The 8,869-nt window shown below is 36.4% G+C and overlaps 1 non-coding gene across 1 annotated transcript; it reads left to right on the plus strand.

The window, feature by feature from the left end:
- The first annotated feature begins 8,288 nt into the window (after positions 1 to 8,288).
- On the plus strand, positions 8,289 to 8,370 carry TRNAS-UGA (transfer RNA serine (anticodon UGA)). The gene has a single exon. It is a non-coding gene; the product is annotated as a tRNA-Ser (tRNA).
- Positions 8,371 to 8,869: the final 499 nt, after the last annotated feature.

Consider the following 8,869-nt stretch of genomic DNA (forward strand, 5'->3'; position numbering starts at 1 on the left):
TCTCTCCTCTCTCTCTCTCTCTCTCTCTCTTCCCAACCACCTCTCTCTCTCTCTCTCTCTCTCTCTCTCTCTCTCTCTCTCTCTTCCCAACCACCTCTCTCTCTCTCTCTCTCTCTCTCTCTCTCTCTCTCTCTTCCCAACCACCTCTCTCTCTCTCTCTCTCTCTCTCTCTTCCCAACCACCTCTCTCTCTCTCTCTCTCTCTTCCCAACCACCTCTCTCTCTCTCTCTCTCTCTCCCCAACCACCTCTCTCTCTCTCTCTCTCTCTCTCTCTCTCTCTCTCTCTCTCCCCAACCACCTCTCTCTCTCTCTCTCTCTCTCTCTCTCTCTCTCTCTCTCTCTCTCCCCAACCACCTCTCTCTCTCTCTCTCTCTCTCTCTCTCTCTCTCTCTCCCCAAACCACCTCTCTCTCTCTCTCTCTCTCTCTCTCTCTCTCTCTCTCTCTCTCCCCAACCACCTCTCTCTCTCTCTCTCTCTCCCTCCCCCCCCCCCCAACCACCTCTCTCTCTCTCTCTCTCTCTCTCTCTCTCTCTCTTCCCAACCACCTCTCTCTCTCTCTCTCTCTCTCTCTTCCCAACCACCTCTCTCTCTCTCTCCTCTCTCTCTCTCTCTTCCCAACCACCTCTCTCTCTCTCTCTCTCTCTCTCTCTCTCTCTCTCTCTCTCTCTCTCTCTCATACAATATCCTGAGTAATTTCCATGCTGAAACCCACGTTAATACTGATGCTGCGTCACGCTCGCTGCTCGATAGGGTGTAATATACAGCTTTAAATGTAACTTATTGAAATGGAATGCATTTTTTTTTTCATTTTTATTACTTATTTACGGTCATGCACTTCAATATCTAGGATGCAAGTCATTTGATACCGAACTGCATTAAAGGTAATAGTAGAAATGTTTCATAACGTTTCTTTTCTTGGCATGAGAAATCACTATTTATCGAGTTTGAACTGGAAAATATTTCGCGTGAGTTCATTTTTGTTTTATTTAGATCAGGAGCTATCGATTGGTGTTCTAATATTAGACATTTTTATTAATCCTACGCTCGAGTTTGACCTTGTTTTGTGGTTCTCTGGCCTTTGGAAAGTTCGAACCATACCATTTGAAAAATCCGGGTTTTCTTTTAGTTTTTTAAATTAGGAATGTAGAACAAATGTAATGGCACTTCGATGTCCTCTCCTCTGCAGTGGCGGTCTCTTTTGAACATCTATTTCAGAACCTTTCCTTATGGTACTTCATCATAACCATTGTGTTCTCCATTACTACGGAGGTATGTCCGACATCTTAGTGATTCAATACATGTTGGAATAAATTAAAATTAAAAAAGAAACACTTAAACATTAGATTCCGTTTAAAATACACGATGTGTGAAAATTTTTGCTTTTTATGAAAAAATAGGGAAGTTCCAAAAGAAAATTATGTCCATTGGCAGTTTTTGATTAAGTTTCGCGAAGCGTAAAATTGAAGCTATTCTCATTTCTACCTAATTTTATATAAGATTTTTTTTCATTCAATATGGTTAAGAACGTCAGGTTTTTGTATAAGAAAAATATGACTCCTTTGCCGATTGCACCAGACGGCTAAGTTTAGTGGAAAGATCCCAAAAAGCTGCTTGCTTTTTTTTTTTTTAATCATTCGAGGTTGGGACGGTTTTGAGTGTATCAAATTTCGTGCTATTTTTTTTCCAATAGGTAAATCTGAAAATTGGAGCGAATTCAAGAACAGGAATTGACATAAAAAAAATTTCTGATCATCACAATGGAAAGCAAAAACTGAACACAAATGGTCATGTTATAACTGATAGTAATGGCAGAGAATTGATGTGAGCGTGCTGAAATTATCTTGTGAAAGTCTGTAATGAGGACATCGATGTAGCCTTGTGTCGTTATATACTCTCTCTCTCTCTCTCTCTCTCTCTCTCTCTCTCTCTCTCTCTCTCTCTGCGTGCTGCTTGTGTGGCGCACCCAATCGAAACTGTCAGCTATGCACGTATCACGTAAAATTAAGCATTTCATGAGATTATCATAGTAATATATGATATTAATACGAACGATAGCACTGTTAAAATGTCATATATAATATAACCTTTTATGCCCATTTCTTTGATATTAGAGGGATCATTTTTACTATCCTTTTGCACAAAATATTGAAATTAACCCAATATCGACAAAAGTAATTTTCACCTATATGTGTATTGTATATGCCTGGTCAGTCAATTAAATCTGACGGCTGTAGTAAGCTTCACAACTTGACAAATGCTGTCTTAGGAAGCACCTTGGTCTTAAAGATTCTGATGCATTGTATATTAAGGCTGATGGGCGTTAATGACCTTTGAATTAATGGAAAAGCTGGTAAAACTTGAGACCAAGTTCGAATTTTACGTGCCGTGTAAAGCGCTAATGGTTCTAAAGTACATATTTATATACCTCAGGGCATATGAGCTCCTGAGGAGGTGGATCTTAGGAGAATGAAATTCTCCTTAAATGTCAGGTAGTTCTCCTTCCTTAGATCATTGGCAATCGTGCTTCCCTCTTGTAGGGTTCCATAAATGTAAATAGATTTCATTTTCGCTAATTGGCATTTCGTGAAAGTTACCAACCCTGTAATTACTTTCAAGCACCAAAGGGTAAATAGAGCACTACTTGTAATTTTTGGTATAGTGGATGTGCATGAATGTGGCTACAGAAGAGAAAAGAATACACAGATGTTGATCTCTTTAAGAAGAGAAAGCTGGAAGGATGACATAATTTTCGTGTTTGGAAACACGTATATAGATCAATGATTGTTACTTACATGATGTTATGAAGTAGACGAAAAAGTTTCAATATTTATTGACGAAAAAGTTTCAATATATATTGTTAAGAAAACGTGAGGGAAAGGTTTTTGGGAGAATTCATTTTTACCCGGTAGAGTTTTGCTTGTTCCTGGGAGAATATATTGAAAGATAGGTAACAGAAAGAGGTGGTGACGTTGAAAGTAAGAAGGGATTGTTTTATAATTGGGTCATACGGACGACGGGGTTCTTTCTGAGTGTTAGTATGGAAAGATTTTTCTATACAGGTTTACAGGAGGATACATGAGGTTGGCAAGCTAAGTTGGAAAAAAGAATAAAAGGGTATGTGTAGGAGATATGAAAATACCTATAATTGAATGGAGGTCAGAAGAAAAGTAAAACTTCAGGAAAGTAAATGCCCGGAGAGATGGAAAGAAAATGGGCAATTTGAAATAAGAGACTTAAGGAGAGATGCTATCCATTGGCAATAAATTAAGATTTATAAAAGTTTATTAAATATAAGGTATTGAAATGAAGTATAGCTGAATGGTGCAAGAATGGAGATGCTTAGTATAAGATTTAAAAATGCTTATCAAAGTGACTTCTGAGAAAGCTAGGGAGACAGTTAAGAGGTTGGAGAGTAGGTATGCCTTATGAAGGAAATTGTCTGAAGAAATTGGTATGATGAATATTTGCTCCCTCTTTGCTCCCCAGTTTAGAGGTAAAGGGGAGTTTGTAGATTAAGGATTATAAATACAATACTGTAGTACGTCAAGATAGGCGATTAGGAGGCCATTAGTGAAGAAAGTGAAATCAGTCTCATAATTATAATGGTAAAATTGTGAAGGTTCGAATTGAGAAAGGGTGTTACGATCAAGTCTGTTTGGAAACCATTGTGAAAAAATCTGAAAAAAAGTGAAGATGCTATATGTGAAATGTGGACTTTGGAAAAGCTAATTTAAGCAATCTGAGGCAGTTTTTTAGGTTGTTGAGAATAAGTGGCTCGGAAAATGTTGAGATACTAAAACTTGATTGGATAGAAACGTCTCAGTATATGTAGTTGTGAGTGAAAGGTTTCGTGTAAAGTGGGGTCTTAAGGTCATGTTGTCTTACTTTTTAATTCTTCTTCATATCTAGGAAAAGAGTTATGTGAGCAGTCAAAGAAAGGTGTTCAGCTATGTGATACGAAAATTTATGTGACTACGTTTATTTGTTAAAATCAGTAGAAAATAGAACTGATTGGGATTAGATAGAGACTGCAGAAACTAGTTGAAGTGTTTAGAAATATTTACAAGAGTATGACGCAATAAGATAAGTGAGAAAAGGAATGGCTTTTAGTGTAAATTGAAACCAACGTACAATAATTAATATTTGTATCGTTAGTAGAAGACTAATTGGATAATTCACATGGTTATTTTTACATTGATTTAACGATTAATGTTGGGATGGGAAACTAACTTTATCCTGTCATAGAATAAGTGAATAAAATATTGAACCAGCGTAGAGTTGTGCAAAGGATTGTCAAGAATCTTGGAATGATGAATACAAATATAAGAAGAGATATTGAAGCTCTTTAAATTAATCGCTTGTGTAATAAATGCGACGTAAGAAGGGATGAAAAGGTGAGAAATGCCGAAGTAATTAGACTAATACATAAAATTCATGATTTAACGTATTGAAATGTTATTGTTCCTTGCATTTCATGGAGTCGAAGTCTGTTAGGAAAAGCTATATCGAGGATTACTTGTCCTATTTACGCAATATATCTTTTATTATAAAGGTGAAGTTTTCTGATAATTGTGTAGACTGCCATGATAATAGAAATAATTGGGTGGCTATTTATGGCTATACTAACCCTGTGAAATTATCATGTTCTCTAAAATTAGGTAAAAGATAGTGTTTATGAAGAAAACCTGTAGCAAAATTATTAAAATTTCCAAGAAATGTGTATGAAAGTTAAATCACCGATATAGAAGTATTGCCCGTAGATTGATTTATTTATTCCGTTGTTTATATTATTCACGCACGGCCATGAGGATCGTCCAATTATTATTATTATTATTATTATTATTATTATTATTATTATTATTATTACATAAGCTATAACCCTAGTTGGAAAAGCAAGGTGCTATAACCCCAAAGAATCCAACAGGAAAAAGTAGCCCAGTAAAAAAAGGAACCAAGGAAATAAACAAAATACAATAGAATTAATAAACAATTAAAATAAAATGTTTTCGGAACAGTAACAACATTAAAATATATCTTTATATATAACCTATAAATGATTTAAAAAACAAGGGGGAAGACGAATAAGATAGAACAGATTGGCTGAGTGTACCCTAAAGCAAAAGAACTCCAAGCCAAGACAGTGGAGGGTAATGGTACAGAGTCTATGGCACTACCGAAGGCTAGAGAACAATGGTTTGATTTTGGAGTGACCTCCTGGAAGAGCTACTTGCCATGGCTAAAGACTCTCCTCTACGCTTACCAAGAGGAAAGTAGCCATTCAACAATAACATTGCAGTAGTTAACCCCTTGAGCGAAGAAGAATTGTTTAGTAATCTCAGTGTTGTCAGGTGTATGAGGACAGCGGAGAATGTGGAAAGATTACGCCAGACTATTCGGTGTATGTGTAGGCAAAGACAAAATGAGCAATAACCAGAGAGAGGAATCCAATGTAGTACTATCTCGCCAGTAACTCTCTAGCGGTAGTATCTCACAGAGTTGCTGGTGCCCTGGCTAATCTACTACCTACTCATTTAAATTTGAGTTCATTTAATTGTAATAGTGATAATGAATTTTTAATGATAAGATTATGTTCATCCATTTTCAGAATTTACTTTCCACCCCGTACCAGTGTTCAAAGAAAGCCTGAACGGTAGAGAGAGAGAGAGAGAGAGAGAGAGAGAGAGAGAGAGCGAGCATACTTCAGCGTCATTAAGCATTAGGATTTAAGGATTTGTTGATAATTGAGTACTTTAGCCCCGTGTCAAAATAAGCCTTTTCAATATTATAATGTGTATAATATATGAATTATAATAAATGTAGTTATAATCATGACTGTTTGGGCGCGACGTTTTTGTACTTTGGAAGTTCCTTAGTTCAGCAATCTCTCTCTCTCTCTCTCTCTCTCTCTCTCTCTCTCTCTCGTGCTCGCACGCGCTTGATTTCTAAATATCCCATATGCTTTATTGGGACAAAATCATGTACACGCATGTTATTAGTTTGATTTTGATTTGATTTATGGATGGGACTGGGAACTGGGAGTTATTTCAGCACCTACATGCAACAAGGTGAAACCCACGAGTTGCAATAGAGAGGATAAGATAAAACAGTCTGGACAGGAACATGGAAGGTGAGAATCGGGAACTGAAATATAGTCGAAGACTAAAATAGTGCAGTATGGGGACGAAAGACGATGCAAAGACCTTTAAGGAATGCCTGCAGTGCGCCACTGGAGGCACACTAAGGCCCCTATCATCCCTACGGTGACCTGTTAGGAGAAACAGCTCACTTACAGAAGTTTCCTGTATCCACGTGTTGCCAGCAAAAACGGGTAATTGGTGCTTAATTGCTAAAGATGATGATGTTGCCTTAGGGGGTAATCTCCACCAGTTCGTGTTTTCGCTCATTTCATTCGGCCAATTTATATTGCAATAGAAGTTGTGGAATTTTTCAAGTTTCTGTAATTTTGAGTTGTGAAATTTTGCTTTTTTTTTGTGAGTTTTGGAATTTTGCAAGTTTATTTAATTTTGAGTTGTGGAATTTTGCCAGTTTCTTTAATTGTGAGTTGTGGAATTTTGCAAGTTTTTAAATTTGCGAGTTGTCGAATTTTGCACCTTTAATTGTGAGTTGTGGAATTTTGCAAGTTTCTTTATTTCAATGCTGTGGAATTTTGTAAGATTCATTAATTGTAAGTGTTAGAATTTAAAAGTTACATTAATTATGAGCTGCGGTATTTTGCAAGTTTCATTGATTTGTGGGATTTTGTATGTTCCGTAAATTTAGAGTTGTGGAATTTTGCAAGTTTCGTAAATTGTGAGTTGTGGAATTTTGCAAGTTTCCCAAGTGTCATTAATCGTTAGTTGTGGAATTTTGCAAGTTCAATTATTTGTACACCCAAACCCCTTCTTTTATCAGTTCTTGTAACCGCATAGAGTTTTATGGACTCAGAAATATGAAGATTTAACATTTATGTGTAGGAAATAGATGACCAAATTCTTGTTCTCACAGGTGCGTGGCAATAATTAGGCTACCTGGAATGGCTAATTGTTATGATTACGAAAAAAATACTTTTTTTTATGGATTTGCATATTAAAAGATTTTGGCTTTAATCCATCGAGGTTATATAGCATCTCTCTCTCTCTCTCTCTCTCTCTCTCTCTCTCTCTCTCTCTCTCTCTCTCTCGAAAATGATAGATAAATGTCATATATGAATTGTCAATACATTGATCATTAGTGAAAAATTACCGTTTGGAAAATATACATTAATGACCGTTATTACATGCAATTGTAAATATATGTAGTTGGTCGCTGGATGGGTAGATTAAACCACTGGTTATTCAGTGGACTGGTAGATTTGATATACAATTGAGCTTAAAGTTTGTCATTAATTTTTACAAAAAAAAAAAAAATAATTATAAATTATAAAGTAATACTTATGTAAACGATAGGAGTGCACTTGATTAATATGTATGTTAAAAATTTTTTTCAAGTTGCAGGATATTAGGTAAACACTAGTTTTAGAGCAAAGGATTATGGTAATGCACTGATCGGCGCAGATGATCATATGTCAATGCGATGCCTGTAAACTTCATGCCGAAAGCAACAGGTCACCTAACTTCGCTCAGGTGTTCTCATGTGAGGTCTGTTTAGCGGAGGCTTCGTTTCCTGTTAAACCTTTATGAGTGTTTGTACTCTTTGCATGATTATAGAAACAGCAGTAATTAATATTATCGTGGATAGTAATGCCATACATTTGACAATTAGTGTCGAAGGTGGAGTAAATAGATGTAACTACATAAACTGGGAAATAGCAGAGGTGAAATTGTCCGGGAATATGATCTGGCTCCGTGTTTTATCGGGAAGCACAAGCCGAATGTGTCTGTACCGACCTCGCGCTTTCGTATGACGCACTCTGGTACTATGATCATATTTCATTCAGTTGTATTTTATTTATCATAAAATGGACATATTACATATGGTTATACCGTGATCCTACACAGACTGCATTCACCTACGTTATGTGGCACTTTGAGACATCAAGTAATTTTTACCAGAAGTGTGTGTGTGCGCAGCCACTCGCGGCTCCCGGCTACGTATGCTCATCTCCTAAACATTTTATCTCGGTTTCTATGGCTTCCCTTGCATTTATTTCTGTGGCAGGTTGTATTTAGTATACTGACAAAGAAGTAACAATACACTGCATACTATAAATTTGCAATATAAAACAGTTTAGTTCTGCGCGCATAGGAAATTGCAATCAAAAACCCAACCGAGTGCCTCTCCCGACAGGAGCTGCGGTGTCCGAGTGGTTAAGGAGATGGACTTGAAATCCATTGGGCTCTGCCCGCACAGGTTCGAATCCTGTCCGCAGCGGGTTGTGATTTTTTTTTCAGGTTTTTAATATAGTCATTTAGAGTTGATGTGTGTAGTTCTATCTTGTTTAGATTTGAAGAGTTGGTGTAATGTCATTAGCGTCGCGGAGTCATAAAGAACTGCAGGCGTACTTAGGTCTATAGCGTTTATTTTGGGGATTCTTTATTTTCTCGTTTATTTCATGTAATGATATACTTGAGATGTCTATAAAAATGGTCAAGTATGAAAAATTTCCGCATACGTATTGTTAACATCATAACAAAGAATTATTAGCCTTTTTTAAATCAATCTAATCGATTTTTGCTTTTAAGACAAATTTTTTTGGTGCTTAATTTGTTATTTTGAGTTCTTTTTTTTTTATGAAACTGAATGTATAAGATATAAAAATTGAAAAGTATGAGAATTTGCCGCATTCATATTCCTAAGAGTGTTTTTATTTTTAGTCAGTATAGCAGATTTTCTCTTTTTAGCCAACTGTTTTACGCTATATTCATACAGA

This window comes from Palaemon carinicauda, chromosome 20 (genome assembly GCF_036898095.1).
Source record: "Palaemon carinicauda isolate YSFRI2023 chromosome 20, ASM3689809v2, whole genome shotgun sequence".
Lineage (NCBI taxonomy): Eukaryota > Metazoa > Arthropoda > Malacostraca > Decapoda > Palaemonidae > Palaemon > Palaemon carinicauda.